Below are 17,407 nucleotides of genomic sequence, written 5' to 3' on the forward strand. Positions count from 1 at the left end.
TCCTGAAATTAATAGAAGATTTGATATATAAGACCAAGAGAAATATAAGGCACATATATTAATTACAAGGGAGTCAATAAGGATAGACTCTCTACCTTATATGTATGAAAATATAAATATATATATGAATATAAATATAAAACTTATGCATAAGTTTTTTATTATTAATTTGTATTAATAATTGGGTAGTCCATAGGAAATATTTTTGCAGACCTGACTATGATATGACTTCAAAAAGTAAAATTGTTTAGGAATAGCTTAAATGAATAAATATACAAATGAAGTGCAAGAGGAAGAACAACCCAGAGGAATTAGACGCAGGAGAAGTGCTGTAAGTTCTGGAAACATATTTTCATCAGGAATGGGTTCAAGAGGGAACAAAACATATATATTTAGAAGATTATAAGAGTCTTCTAAATTCAGAAAGAAATAAAATGTTAGGAGGATAGGTAGGGAGAAAAGGACAAGGAAAAGATCTATAGAGGAAAGGGTGAAGGAATAAGTTAAAAGGGGTATAAAAGGTATTTAGATTAATGGGAAAGGAAGGATAAGGAGGAATCCTTAGAGTGGGTAGGTTAAGTAATAGGATGGCAAGGTAGTGGGTAGAATTAAACTAGAGTCAGAAGGGATAGGAAATAAGAGATACAAACACAAAAGCAAAGATCAGGGGTAGAATTTGTTAGGGAAAGTATCCATCTATATAGCTATGTATGTATGTGTATGTGTATGAATGTAGGTACATATCTACATATAAATATATCCATACTTAAGGGTGAAAAAAGAAAAAAGAGTGCACCGTAGAGAACAAAGGAAAACTTACAAGGAAGCAAAGCAAAGATGGACACCTCTTAACACAGTACTTATTATTTATTGTATAGGCTTTCTTGAAATGGAAATTTACTGCTATATATTATGAATTTTCTCTTATGTTCTGCTGTATATATAACATGCTTCTTGTTTTTTCCCCTTATTTTATATTTATGTTTCGATATGTAAGTTTACAATGTATTTCTTTTTCTTTTTTTTTGTTGCGTATTTGTCTCATTACATAAGCCTAAATTTTTTTTAAAAAATTGAAAAGTGTGTGTGTTTGTGTGTGTGTGTGTGTTTGTGTGTGTGTGTTACAGAATGCCTTTCTGGGAGGGATGAAGGGAAGGAAAAATAGATAAAACTTTGGTAATTTTTTAACAAAGTATTCTTTAAAAAAAAATAATATTCCAAAAAGAGTGAAATCATCTTATCCTGTCTTGTAAACAGCAGTGCCCTCAAAGTCTGGAGCTCTAGGTTCTAGAACTAGGCTCTGCCATTCATGTCAAACTATTTCTGTCTTCAGGCTGAAGTTTCCTTGCCTGTAAATTAGAGAGTTGCACTATGTAATCTCTTCAGGTCTCTTCCATTGCTAACAATGAAATTCAAATGTTTATTCTCTCTTTCAATACTGATCATATCCAGAAAAGAAATCTAAATGATTTTGACATAGTCATCACTACGGGAGAGTTTCTTTACTACTCTATCTAGTTTATTAGTCTGTTTCCCAAACCAATACATTTGTATATTTCAAAGTGAACTGAATTTTGCCAATGATTTAAAGTAAAAACAGACTTCTTGCAGTTTTTCTTATACTCAACTTTTTATTACATCTTTAGAGGCACCTGGATTGTCTGGCACTCTCAGCTCAGAATGTAATACATTGTATTATATTTCCAATGTTATCTTTGACTTGAATTCAATTTTTATAGTCTAGTGCATGCAATAGTTACAAAGATAATAAAACATTTTTTTCATTCTGTATCTCCTTAGATTTGTAGTTGGTATTCTTTAAACTTATTACGTTAGTTTAATGCTGCACCCTTGGGCAGATTTTATTACTTTGCTGTTCAGCACTCATACTTTTTAAGCCATTTTTCTGGGACAATTTGTATTACTGATGGTGAATAAACAAAACATGTCCCCATCACCTAGGTTTATCATCATAAAAGGATGATTATATTGTGATTTTTGCTGCACTGGAAATTCAAGTGTAGTTGACTGCTTCAGTTCCCTCTGAGACTAGCTGAAACTTATTTGCTAACACCCATCTACAGTTAATACCATTAGGGAAATAGTGTGAAATACAGGCTGGTAGTACAAAGTACAACACTGTTTAATACGACTACTTAATCGTGTAGGAAAATTTAAAAAAGGCTAGAATTCATATTTGTTCATTTCAAAAAGAAATTGTTACTAAATATTGTCCCACTCTTAATTTCACTTGCTGAAACATCATCCCTGGGGGATTTAAATATCTCACCCTTTCACCCCCATTACATATAAAGCAGATGTTTAAACTTTCTGACATTGACATAAGTATATGTAGAGTCACACAATTTTAAATCTAATTAGTGCTTAATAAGCCATTTGAAATGATGTCATTCAACTCTTACAAATTAATCCTGATCTTTTAACACCTGCTGATATTCTGAAAGAGTAATTATTCCAAGACAAAAAAGAGGTCTGAGAATGGTTGACATTAACATAAACATCTCCTAAGATTACTTCATGCATTTCCAACTGAGAAGTGCTAATAATCTCCTCCTGGTTGAACAGGAAGGAAACCTGCTAGAGGCATAATGAAAATTACTCTGAATGGCAGCCAGTTTGCTTACTGAAATGCAACTAACAAAGGTCAGAAGGCCCATAGGGCCTTCCCCCCAAGGATTTAGAATCTATTAGTATATGTTTGTGTGTATATGTGTTTATATTTATATATGTTTGTATATATACACATACACATATATGCATATCATATTTATACCATATACATGCATATGCATACATGTCTGCATGTGTACGCACATATACATATATGTATGCATACACACACACATATATATATATATATACACACACATGTGTGTTTGTGTGTGTGTGTATAGTGTAATAGTAGTAGCAGTAGCAGTGGTAGTGGTAGAAGAAATAGTAATAGCAGTGGTAGTGGTAGTAGCTGCCCCACTAGAGACTCAACTGGCCAGCTACAGTTGGGCAATGCTCTCTCCTAAGTAACTAATTATCTCTTAATTGCCAAATACAGGGGCTTTTTTTCAGCACTGTCAATGATCCTTTTCTTGATATTCTTTTCTCTATAAGTTTTCAGGACCTTTCTCTTTCCTTGTTCTCTTCCTGTGTATTTGACTGATCCTTCTCAATGTTAGCTGCATATTTATCCAGATCTCTTAACAGTGGGAGCTCCCCAAGATCCCATCCTGGAATCTATTCTTCTATTTCCTTTAAATAACATTTTTAAAATGCTATAGCACCAACATGATATTCACAGTGCCTACGGTAACCATAAATATCATGATGCAATTCTGAATTTCAAAATACGAAAGATTCTCCACAATGAAGACAGAACCAAAACATTTATTCAGACACCAGAAAGTCAAATCCATCATAGTAACAAAAATGTATGTACAATAACCTTGGAGAGAACAACACTATCCCTACATCTTCCCCCTGCTAGACTTGCCACAAACCAGCTCCATTTAACAAAATCACAAACAAGCTCTTTCACTCATGCTAACTAGAAGCCTATTTGCACAACTTCATCCTTCCTAGCTTTGACTAGGTTCTGACAGATTTCTTCTCAGGTCTGCTCTAGCTCTACCTCTTCCTGTTCTACCCATTCAGCATATTCCTTGCACCACAGGCTCCATGTGACTCAGATTCATATGACTCAGGCTTCCATGTGACACAGGCAGGCCACATGGGCCTATTAATGAATTGGAAAGATCTTATCATTTAAATTATCCTTACAAATGTGGTAGCAAGTACCAAACCAATTGAAATTTTCATGTAGACATTGCATGTCCAATTTATATTCTTTTGCTTGGTTGATGTCTGAGGAATTATTAGTATTAGAGATTTAGTGATTCTATGTATATCATTTGTTTAATACTTATCCCCATTCTATCTTTAGTTACAGCAGGAGTCAGGAGGACCTGAGTTTAAATCTCACCTCAGACACTTGATACTCACTAGCTGTTTGACCTTGGGCAAGTCACTTAGCCCCAATTACCTCATCCTGGGTCATCTCCAGTCATCCTGATGAATATCTGGTCACTGGATTCAGATGGCTCTGGAGGAGAAGTGAGGCTGGTGACCTGCACAGCCCTCCCTCACTCAAAACAAAGTGAAGTGAAAGTCATGTTATTGCTCTGATGGCATGGTCTTCTTCAGCAATGAAGGACAAACACACACACCTTCCTTCCCACCCCCTTACAATTGCCTCTTTTTTTTTTTTTTCTGGTATACACATTGTATCCTCAACTATTTGATAAATTCCTTGAGGTCAGAAATGAGAACCCAAGGATTTGATGCTTCTTTTATTAAGAGTTCCTAGAAGGATGACTTGCAAGTAGTAGACACTCTATAAATGTTTGCTGATTGATGGTTTTTCTCAAAACTTTCAGGTTTAAGTAACCTCTTCTACTTAAACATCATCTTGTTTAGAAAATATGAGGCCAAAAATTTGACAAAGCTATAAAAATCCTCCCAGTTCACTGAAGAGTAAATTTGTATATCATAGTGAGTAGCCCATTCACAATTAAAGGTAGTTGTTCACTGTACTTCCTTTGTGCATGAAGGTTTTTGGCCAAATAGCACAGGGAGTTAATAGACTTTCCAAAATGCCATTGCTGAGAACCTCAGGCCACCAATTCTATTATAAAGAAAAATGAAAGATCTTACTACCAATTGGATACTTATTAAATCGTCTTTAATTGAAAATATGTCATTTAAGTTAGGTCTTATTTTTATAGTTGGTGTAGTAGATAAAATGCTGGACCAAGAGTTAGGAAAATTCATCTCTCCACATTCAAATCGAGCCTCAGACAATAGCTGTGTGACTCTGAGTGTCACTTAATCCTGTTTGCCTTGCTTTCCTCATATGTAAAGCGATCTGGAGAAGGACATGGCTAACCCCTGTAGTATCTTTGCCAAGAAAACCTTAAATGGGGTTATGAAGAGTTGGACATGAAAAAACTGAACAATTATCTTTGAACATTTCAAAAATATGTATGTTTCCCCCCCAAAAAATAGCACAGAAAATGTTGAAAATGTCACAACATTGGCCATTATTTGCTAATTAAAGAGAGTAAGGATGGTAGAGTTGAGAAATATTGGACACGTCATGAGTGAAAATATCAAATTTGAATTTTGCTATGAGCAACTACTTGTATGACCATTAAAAGTTCCCTATGAGTTTTAGTCTTCTCGAAAGCAAAATTATTATAATATTTATCTCACAGGGTCTTTTTGTGAAGATCAAATGAGTTCATGGATGTGAATTGTTTTGTAATCTTAAGGCACTATCTAAATGTCCCCTACTGTTATTGGATATTCTTGTAGGAATGTTAATTGCATTTGACCAATCATAAGTAGAAGTAAATAAAAGGTGAAAACTCACAGATAAACAATTTGAAAGTTGAATTTCTGTATCCTCATAAGTAAAAGAGGGCTAATATTATCTGCCTTACAGGGTTGTTGTGGAGATCAAATGTAATCATGGATGTATAGCCTTAAAGCACTACATAGATTTCAGCTGATATTATTAAATGCTCTTATTGGAGTATCCACTGTTTCAACCAATCAAAAGTAGAACTAAGTAGAAGATGAAATTTACAAATAGCAATTTGAAAGTCAGAAGGGATCTTGGCTGCTATCTATTCAATCCCTGTACAAAAACTATTAAGACTATAACTTACCCAAAACATGATCAATTGCATGATCTCTTGACCTGCTTGAAGCAAGGATGGATGAAAATAAACATTTAAAAGATGCTTATTATATGCAAGGCCCTATGCAAAGGCCCTGTACTAAGTGCTTGGGATATTTTGGTCATAATGAGTTGGACATGTCTGAAAATGACTAGACAACAAAAAAGGTTATATCTACATACACAAATGGTTTTGACTTAAAGATCAAGTAAGTCAAAGAATTATTTTTTGTGAAACTGAACATGATCTGTTAAAATCAGTTTGAAAAATCTTACAAGTTAGGGTGTATAGAAAGTCACAAACTAAAAGTTATCACCATTTGAAAATCCTTTCATGTTGAACCTGGAATAGGTTGTTCTTTCAATCTGTGTGTCATGTGTAGAGAGGTTTGAGAGGTGTAGGGATGGGAAGAGACTTAAGTAAATAACTGGAGAAAAACAGTTTTTGTCATTTGACTATATTTTGCCATTTTAAACTAGCTGTATTTTGGCTGTATGTGATTTAGTGGGGGAAAACAAGTACTGAACTTGGAGTCAGGAGAACACAGTTCAAGTTCAATATACAAGTTCCTCCTTTGCCCACTATTTTGGGACCTTGGGGAAATCAATGAGTCTGTTTCTTATCTGTAAATTGGCGTTAAAAATGTTTTACAGTGTTTTTGTTTGGATAATAATATTAATACATGTATGAAGTATGCATGAAAATATATATGAACTTTATAGATATATATGTTTCTGATAACTATGAATAGGTATGTTTTTAATGCTAAAGATAAGTTAAAGACAGGCCAGTAATACTGATAGGCCTCTTTGCTGCTTCTTACATAAGAAAATCCATTTCCTGACTTTGAGCATTTATTTCATTGTCTGTTCCCTATGTATATAATATGCCCTCTCTTTATCACTTCCTCCTAGCTTTCCTGCCTTATTTCAAGTTCCAGCTAAATTCACACTTTACATAGGAAGCTTTGAACAGGTCCTCTTAATTGTATTGCTTTCTCTCTATTGATTATTAACAATTGATCTTGTATATACCTGGTTTGTGCATAATAATTTGCATGTTTTGTCCCCCATTAGATTATGAGTTCCTCAGGTCAGGTATTGTCTTTTGCCTTCTTTGTATCCCCAGTGCTTAGCAAAGTGCCTGGCACATAGTAGGTGCTTGATAGATTTTTATAACTGGCTACCTCACAAGAATTTTTTAAACATATACTAGGCACCAGGGAATTTTTGACCAGACCTGACTAGCTCCAGCTAGTCCAGTGAATCAGACTTGTGGTTAAAATAGAATAGAAATTTCTTTTGTCATAGAATGGTATGAAATAACTTAAAATTATTCTTTTAAAAGACATTTCCTAAAGTTCAAAATGGTATCAAATCATAACTTTCTCCTTTTCTGTGCCTCTGAAGTTACTATGAAAATCAACAATGCTATATCAAAAAGGTGGCCCTGTAGAGTAATGGAAATTCTGCTCAAACTTCTGACCTGAACTTCCCTTAGACTGGACCTCATACTCTTCAGGGCAGCAATAAAATCAAATACTCTCTCTGCTCTTTTAATTAACCTACATAAAACAAGTGCTGAAACTACAAGTCCAACACTGTGCTTGGTAAAATGGCTGCTAATGCAAAGAATGAAATAACTCATGAAGTTTATATTTTGTAGAGACAATACATGAGTAAATATCACCAAAATGCATATACAAAGAACAAATACAAAATACTTACAAAGGAATTAAAAATATAGGGTAATTCAGGAGAGAAAGTAGTAGTATTTGGGGGATTCAGGAAACACTTTACAGAAAAAGTGTAACTTGACCTCCATCTTGAAGGGAGAGAGGGATTCAATGAAGTAAAGATGACATGGAATTGTATTTTAGGCAGGTGGCACCCAACTGAAACACATAGAAATTTGAGGTAAAGTACATAGTTCAAACTGTATCTTTTCCATATGTTCACTCTGTGACTATAGGTAAGTCACTTAAGTCTTTAGTGCTCTAGGCAACTTTTCTAAGCTTAAAAGTTATAGAACTGAAGATTTTCTTTAGTGCTGAGAGTTTCCACACTAAGTGGATCCAGATAGATTTTAAAGCTGGAAGACTTCTTCAAGGGCACTCAGTCCATCTCCTTTGTTTTACAAATGAAGAAATCTGAAGTTCAGCGATATCAATGATTTGTACATGCTCACATGGCCAGTTAAATGTGATATATTTGAAACCCAGGTCATTCAGGCTTCAGATTTAGTGCTGTATCCATTATGATTGGCACTGAAATGAAACCAACCCCCTTCCACACTCACTTGTCTTCCCAACAAAAACAAAACTTGTTCAATGATCTTGGCTAAATGATATGATTTCAATATAGTTCTTTAGAGAAATATCTCTTTGTCTGAAAACTCAGAAAAGTAGAATATAAGAAGATTGGAAACTGATTTGTCCTTTTCCTAGACCAGGGGAATTATGGTACTCTGACAAAAAATGCTGAGAAGTTGTATGCAATTTTTAAATTTAAAAGCTCAAATATGCCCTAACTAAGGATGTCAATGTCTCACATTTCATAAGCACCAAATTCTTTTTAATATTAAGATGCTTTGGAAAATGCATATGTATTATTTTCATTTCCTTTGCCATAATATTCAGGTATTTAAGGGATAACTCCACATGAACACAAGTATTTATTAAATGCCAATCTTGCTTTCCACTAGCTAACCTACTGACAAAATTCAGTGAGCAGGCTATAGGCTCACTCTTCTCAATTATCCCTTGAGATTGTATTTCATCCTGTATGAGTGAAAATGAAACTTTCCTTCCAATGTCTTTGTCAGGAAACATAAGGAGACCTGTGTTCTGCAAAATGAAAACACAATCAATGTTATTTTAAATCTCTAATGCTGGTGGTGCCTACCTTATAATGTCATTAAAAAACAAATATTTACTTGATCAATGAACCAGATGTATTGAAAATAATACACAATGAAACTGGGGTGGATCTAAGATGGTGGAGTAGAGAAACACTCAGCTAAGTTCTCCCGAATTCCACCCCAAAAAACTCCCACAAGTAGGGGGCCTGAGACAAGGCTGCATTTGGCAGCAGTAGCAGCTTCTGGAGCTCTCAACCCATGGACAGTGCAGACCCTCTGCTAGCTGTGGGTGTAGGACCCTGTTGCATATGCAGTTCTGAGTCACAATCTCAGGGCCAAAAGAAGCAATAGCACTTGCAGCTTCTGGGGATCAGGGACCCAATTGTAGTTCCAGGACAGAGAGGAGTACCTGTGGTTCCTCATGGGGTAGTAAGGACCCTGGTCTCCATTCTAAGACAGAGAGGTGCACTAGCAATTGCAGCTGCAGGAGAACAGGGGATCTGGTTACAGACCCAGGTCCAGGAGGAGTGCTAGCCCCAGTGGCTACAGGAGAACAAGATTAAAAACCAGAGCACAGACCAGGAGAGTAGTGACCATGCCTCTCCATAGATCTTACCACCTTGGAAGCACAAAAACCTACAGATTCCAAAGCTAACTTAGAAAACAGCAGCAAGAAAGGCTTGAAGTTGGGGCAATGCTGCCTCCATTTCTCAAGCAGAGTCCAGCATTACCATAAAGTTATGGAAACCAGCTACTTATGTCTGGTTCATTATACTGCGTAAGTTAACATTTTGGTTTGCTGGAATTTTTAGAAAGATATGTTTAATTTTAAGAAATCTCTCTCTCTCTCTCTCTCTCTCTCTCTCTCTCTCTCTCTCTCTCTCTATTTCTCTCTCTTCTTCCCCCCCCCCCCCCCCCCATTCCCCTATCTTTTTCTGTCTCAAAACAAAATACAGCTGACTGACTGGTTGGGTGGCACAGTGAATAGAGAGCAGAATGTGGAATCTGGGAGACCTAAGTTCAAATCTAGACTCAAATATACGATGTTATTTGAAAAATTCATATCGCTGAAGTCTGGGTTAATGGAGTGAAATGGACCTGGTCCTTATAGGAATTATATGTACTATTAGAAACCTTAGGGATCATTGAGTGAACACAAATGACTGGAACTGCATGGGAAGGAAGGATTAAGCTTGCCAGGTTACAGGGAGAAAAAAGGGTGATGAGAAGTTATCTAGAAAAGTACCAGAGGGAGTGGCTTGTGTTTGTAGCATGACATAATATGCAATGTGATATCCTTGTCACCTGATTAAATGTGCCCATCACATTTCTGTATCTGACACATTATATATCTATCATACATTTTCCCATAATATGATGAAATGTGATTGCCACATGGTGTAGTATCACTTTCTTCCCATGATGAAGCACACTATTCACATGATATAGTATGATTCACAAGATGTACTTCATGCAACTATTTTCTGTCATGTGACGGGAATTGTGAGCCACAAGGTGTAGCATGCTGTATGTAATTCCATCACATGACATGGTATTTCTGCTATCCGATGTGGGATGTCAGTTACAAGACATGACATATAACATGCCTTTTTCAAGCACTGACTGTGGTATTGTTATTTTATTTCCAAACCATCCTATGAATGAAACATTTGGAATATTGTTCCCTGAGCAACAGAGGGTGAAGGAACAGATCATCAAGATGTTAATGATATCTGTTATATTCTTCGCTCCTAATGAACAATCAAATAGTATAGAAAAATATCTAGGAGTTTGGTCATTTCTACTAATATTGTATAAAGTAGTTAAAAATTAATGACTTCATTGTCTGACAAATAGAAATATAACCTTGGTCAATAGGGCTTTCTTATTTTCCAAACTGTGAACTAAAATGTTAAAAAATATACTTTCTCCTAAGAAATCAGAATAGCTCCTCATGAAGTCTTTTAGTAATCTTCACAAAAGCATACTATAAGTTTCACTTGTCTTCATTTTTCCCATTTAATAGAGTATTAGATATTAAGCCTTAAGAGTTTTGGGGGATGTGACAGTTCTGTCTTTGAACTAAACTAGATTTCTGAACTTGCTTTCAGAATGAGTACTATGTGTTGGTGTGTGTGTATATGCACAATGCACTCAATACATGTATGTGTATCTACATATATGTATGTATATATGTGTCTACATATTTCTATGCTTATACATTATACTTAAATCTTTATTTCTATAATGGTCAGTATTTTAAGGATTACAAAATATTTTATAAATATTAATTTATTTTATCCTCACAACAATCCTGGGATGTAGTTGCCATTTTCATCCCCCTTTTACAGATGATGAAGCTGAGACAGACAGGTTAAGTCCCTTCCCCAGGAGCACACAACTAGTGCTTGAATTCACATTTGAACTGTTGTCTTTTTGACTCCACGTTCAATACTCTATCCACTATGCCAACTAACTGACAACACAAACACGTATACAACTAATATAAGGGCATACCTTTTAAGGAGTTTTATGGGGCAAAGATAGAGACAATGAAATTTAAAAGTGAAGTCTTTTTAGGTTAAGAGGATCTGAGAGCATTGCATAACTCAAATGTATATGAAAAGAGTAACCAGGGTAAAGAACTTCCCCCCTGAGCACAGATGACCTCTAAGTCTTTTTTTTTAAGCCTTTCATTTCCAGAGAACCAATTTGGGAAATTACTGACTCACCATAAGCTAGGTTGAGCTCTGATAGAGGGGGAACACAGTTCTACACCAGAAGGAATTATCAAATGCTTCTGCCTCCTATTTGGGACGTGACAAACTTCAGAACCAATGCCATGAGGGAACAGAACTAAAGAGACTTATTCTAATCCTAGGCTAGAGAACACAGTAATATCTGAGTCAAAAAAGCAGAGTAGTAGCCACTTGAGTCTTATGCCAAAGCTACTGGAAACTACAATTGCACCTAAAAGATAAATCTCATGGAATCCAGCAGATTCACGCATTCAACAGAGATGCTATGTTGAGAAAAAAGCCCTCTTAGTCTAGCATTTGTGTGACTTGTCCATGACTGATGCCCAAGTCCCACAATAAGTTTCATCAGGACTCTTCAGAGAAAAGACATAGAAATCCTTCATTCTAGAATTTGAGTTGATTGACCACATATATTTTCTACCTGTGTGCCCCACTACTACTGTACATTTAAGTTTATGGTTATGCCACCACCACCTTATCCCAAGCTTACTCCAAGACTCTGATTTTCTGTGAAAGATTGGGGTGGAAGAGCTTTGTAACTAATCTTATTGCTATTCTATTTGAATAAATGTCTTTTCTAAGAGCTCTTGGTTAACAGTGAATACAGTAGTGGGACCACTGAACTAACAGTGTTGGTAGCCATCCATCCATATGGTGACCTCTAGAACTGAGACAACATTCATCTGTAAGAAAGCTAAACCTGACAGCATGGAAGAAGAGTTGAAGGAGTTGTCCCAGAGAGGGATGCTGCAGTGTCTAGTCTTCTTATTCATATTCTGCCCTACCTAGATACCTTACAAAAAGCAATAACAGCTGCAAGGAGAAATTTTTATAGCAATTGAAAGTTTATAAAGCATTGTCCTCATAATAATTCTCTGAGGGAAGCAGTATAAATACTATCCATTTCAGCTAAGCAGTGTTGTGACTTGTCCAAGAATCTTAAAGCCAGTGAGTAATAGAATAAACATTTAAGTTCAAATCTCTTAACTGTTCATACATGAATGCACATACACCCATATTTAGATAAACACATGTACAAAGACACATATTTCAAATTTTGAGGGGTGAACAGCACATGTTGGTGATAAAAATCTATGACAAGGCATGTCACAGTCAGGAACTGGTATCTATTCTAGAAATATAATGAAAAATTGACTGTGGATAGCCATTAGGTTGACCTCTGTACAGTTGCATCATTTTATGGCTATTTCAGTGACAAATCTTAGTGGAGTCATGCAGTAGATCCAAGTTATAAAAATGACCCAAAATACAGAAGACATGATGTTTCATTGTGTTTCATCACTATATCAGAGAATTTCAGAATTGGAAGGACCTGCTAAGGTCTTTTTTCTAAATCATCAGAGAGAGAGAGAAAAAAAGAGAGAAAGAGAGAGAAAGAAGAGAGAGAGAGAGAGAGAGAGAGAGAGAGAGAGAGAGAGAGAGAGAGACAGAGAGAGAGAGACAGAGAGAGACAGAGAGAGACAGAGAGAGAGACAGAGAGAGAGAGAGAGACAGAGACAGAGACAGAGACAGAGAGACAGAGAGACAGAGACAGAAACAGAGACAGACAGAGACAGAGAGACAGAGACAGAGAGGGAACATCTCCTTTGTAATATAACCAACAATGAATCATATTAATCATTTTTTTTCTTAATGACCTCAAATGTTGGGGACCCCCTTCTCCCTGCAAAGCATATTTCACTTGAGGTTATTTCTCCTTAAGAAAATATTCATAATAGGGGGCAGAGCCAAGATGTCAGAGTAGAAAGATACACATACACTAGCTCTTCTCCCACAACCCAAAAAATACCTGTAAAGAAACAAATTCTAGAGCAACAGATGCCACAGAACAATGGAGTGGAGGAGATTTCTAGCCCAGGGTGACCTGAAAGGCCGATGGGAAAGGTCTGTTGCACCAGATGCAGAGCAGAGCCGAGTCCAGCCTTGGCTGCACAGCACCAGGAGGAGCAGGACTGAGCAGACTTCAGGGACAGAATCTCCAGCAGCAGTGTACATCACTAAACCCACAGGTGCCAAAGGACAGTGAGAGGGTTTTTTCAGCTGGCCAAGAAAGGAGCAGTGTGTCCCCATAGCTCTGGCCTCAGGCTGTGGCAGCAGAGGCAGCAATGGGCAGGGCTCTCAAGGCAGGCAGCAGCCTGCATCCATTGTTGAAGGACTCATGGTAAAGCCCATCAGGGAACTGAGCCCTGTGTGGTGGGCCTGACTCCACCCAAAGCTCCTGAGGGAACTGAGCAACTGATTTGAATCTCAGCCCCAAGTGCTGGCTTGGCAGCACTGGAGGCTAGAGGATGTGGAGAGGAAATTTTACTACTCGCAAATTCTGGGCATAAAAGTTTCTGGTTGCTCCCAGATTAGTATACAGGCTGGATTATGCTACCTTGGAAGAACTGAGATCTTATAGATCTCCAGAATATACGATATTCTTGACAAAGGACCCCAAAGTCAAGTAACTGGATGGGAAAAAAATCCCAAAAAGGGAAAAAGAATAAGACTACAGAAGATTACTTTCTTAGTGAACTGATATCATCTCCCATCCTTTCAGATGAGGAAGAACAATGGTTACCATCAGGGAAAGACATAAAAGTCAAGGCTTCAGTATCCTAAATATCCAAAGTAAGTATTCAGTGGTCTCAGGATATGGAAGAGCTCAAAAAGGATTTTGAAAATCAAGTAAGAGAGGTGGAGGAAAAATTGGGAAGAGAAATGAGAGAGATGCAAGAGAATCATGAAAAGCAAGTCAACAACTTGCTAAAAGAGACCAAAAAAAATGCTGAAGAAAGTAACACCTTTAAAAATAGGCTAACTCAACTGGCAAAAGAGGTTCAAAAAGCCAGAGTAGAAGAATGCTTTAAAAAGCAGAAATAGTCGAACAGAAAAGGAGGTTCAAAGGCTCGTTGAAGAAAATAGTGCTTTAAAATTAGAATGGAACAAATGGAGGCTAATGACTTTATGAGAAACCAGGAAATCATGAAACAAAACAAAAGGAATGAAAAAATGGAAGATAATGTGAAATATCTTATTGAAATAAACAACTGACCTGGAAAATACACCAAGAGAAACAATTTAAAAATTATGGGACTACCTGAAAATCATGATCCAAAAAAAGCCTAGGCATCACCATTCATGAAATTATCAAGGAAAACTGCCCTGATATTCTAGAACAAGAGGGCAAAACAAATACTGAAAGAATCCACCAATCACCAACTGAATGAGATCCAAAAAGAGAAATTCCTAGGAATATTCTAGCTAAATTCCAGAGTTCCCAGGTCAAGGAGAAAATATTGCAAGCAGCTAGAAAGAAGCAATTTGAGTATTGTGGAAATACAATCAGGATAACACAAGATCTTCCACCTCCTACGTTAAGGAATCAAAGGGCTTGGAAAAGGATATTCCAGAAGGCACAGGAACTAGGACTTCTAAGCATTCTTGCTGAAAAGACCAGAGTTGAAAAGAAAATTTGACTTTCAAACATAAGAATCAAGAGAAGCATGGAAAGGTAAACAGGAAAGAGAAATCATAAGGGACTTACTAAAGTTGAACTGTCTACATTCCTACATGGAAAGACAATATTTGTAACTCTTGAAACATTTTTCAGTATCTGGGTAGTTGTTGGGATTATACACACACACACACACACACACACACACACAGAAAGAGAGAGAGAGAACAGCACAGGGTGATTTGAATAGGAAGGAATCACATATAAAAAATAAAATTAAGGGGTGAGAGAGGAATATATTGGGAGAAGAAAGTGAGAAATGAAATGGGGTAAATTATCTCTCATAAGAGAGGCATGAAAAAGACTTTAATGGAGGGAAAAAGCAGGGGAGGTGACAGGGAAAAGCTGAAGCTTACTTTCATCACATTTGGCTCAAGGAAGGAATAAAATGCACACTAAGTTTGGTAAGATAACCTATATTACAATACAGGAAAGTGGGGGAGAAGGGGATAAGCAGGGTGGGAGAGAATGATGGGAGGGAGGCCAATGGGAGGAGGGAGCAATTAGAAGTCAACACTCTTGGGGAGGGACCAGGTCAAAAGAGAGAATAAAAGAAATGGGGGGCAGGATGGGATAGAGGGAAATATAGTCAGTCTTACACAACATGACTATTAAGGAAGTCATTTGCAAAATTACACATATATATCCTATATTGAATTGCCTGTCTTCTCAATGGGATGGGTGGGGAGAGAGGAAGGAAGAGAAGTTGGAACTCAAAGTTTTAGGAACAACATTTGAATATTGTTCTTGCATACGACCGGGAAATAAGAAATACAGGTGATGAGGTATAAAAATTTATCTTGCCCTATGGGACATAAGAGAAGGTGGGGATAAGAAAATGGAAGGATGTTAGAAGGGAGAGCAAAATGGTGGTGGGGGTAATTAGAATGCTTGGAGTTTTGGGGTGGGGGAGGGAACAGTTGGGGAGAAAATTTGGAACTCAAAATTTTATGGAAATGAATGTTGAAAACTTAAAATAAATTTGTTTTAAAAAAGAAAATATTCATAATAGGGCAGATAAAATTATATGATTACAACTTCCATCAATTAATCCTTATTATGTACCTTAAGACCAAGCAGTACCAGAATTTCATAGAATCACAGAAGGAAAATCAGCAGTAACTTAGGCCAACCTATGCACAAAATCATTCCCTGCTATGATATACCAACAAGTAATTGTCCACTCTCTGGTTGAAAATCCTCCCAGTAGAAGCAATCCACAATATTTTTAGGCAGTCTATTCCCTTTAGGACATATCTAATTATTAGGATGTTTTTACATGTGGTTGCTGTTGATGTTGTTGTCATAGTTAGTGTTTTCCTGCCTTCAAGATTAAATTTGTCTCCTTTTTACTTCAATCCCTCTCTTACCCATTATACCTCTGGGAAACAAGATAATAATTTTGAAAAACTATTAAATAAAATTTTCCCATTGTGGCCAGACTGATTAGATCAAATATTTCCACCACATGAAAGACTTTCAAATACTTGAAAATGGCTATCATGTTCCTCTAAGATCTTCTCTTCTCCAGAAGCTAAACATCTCCAGTTCCTTCAACTGTTTTTTTTTTTTTTTTTAGTAAGATATCAAGGTCTTTCTTAATTTTAGTATTTCCTCTGACACTACCCCCCACAATCACATACACACACATTATATGAATATCTATACATGCATGTATATGTGAATACATACACATATGCATACATATATGTGTGTATAGGTATGTGTGTATATAGTTTGCACATACTTATTTATACACTGAGTCTTCTCCATTATGCTGCAACCTCTTTGAGAACAGAGATTTTTTTTTCCTTTCTTTGATTATGGTGATTTGCATAGCATTTGCCACAAAGTAGTTGCTTTTAATAAGTATTAGTTGATTTCCTCCTAGTTTTTTTTCCTCTGAATATTCTCCAAATAATCAACATCTTTTTAAAAAATACAACACCAGGAACTGAACACAATATTCCAGCAATAGCCTGGTCGAATAGATCTGACTTTCTAGATGTGCTAGGACAAGGAAAATATCAGTACAATGATTACTAAGAAATATTATGCTACATAGAAAATCACTTAGCAAAAATTCACTTTAAATATTTGAAAGCACACCAATATACTATTTACATTTCATTAACTGAATGAACTTTTGGGTTGTAACCAAAAATGATCTCAAAAGAATAAGCAAAAATTAAATATTACATGATTTAGACTAATCAATTGTACAAAAAGTGACAGAATAATGGAATCTTAGTTTGTTTGGAACTTGGAACTAATGTGGTCTGGCCTCTTCCTTCAATAGATGAGGAAATTGAATTTCATAGAAGATAAATGACTTACTCAAGGTCGTACCATGTAACACTTTATTTTTATTTATTCATTGTGATTTTTTAATTGACCTTCAATGTTTTAGATCATAGATCTAGAGAAAGAAAAGTCCTCAGAAGTCATTTAATCCAAATCCTTTATTTTAGAGGTGTCGAAACTGAGACCAAAAAACTTGTCCAGGTATTAACAAA

The sequence above is a fragment of the Notamacropus eugenii genome, chromosome 3 (genome assembly GCF_028372415.1).
Source record: "Notamacropus eugenii isolate mMacEug1 chromosome 3, mMacEug1.pri_v2, whole genome shotgun sequence".
Lineage (NCBI taxonomy): Eukaryota > Metazoa > Chordata > Mammalia > Diprotodontia > Macropodidae > Notamacropus > Notamacropus eugenii.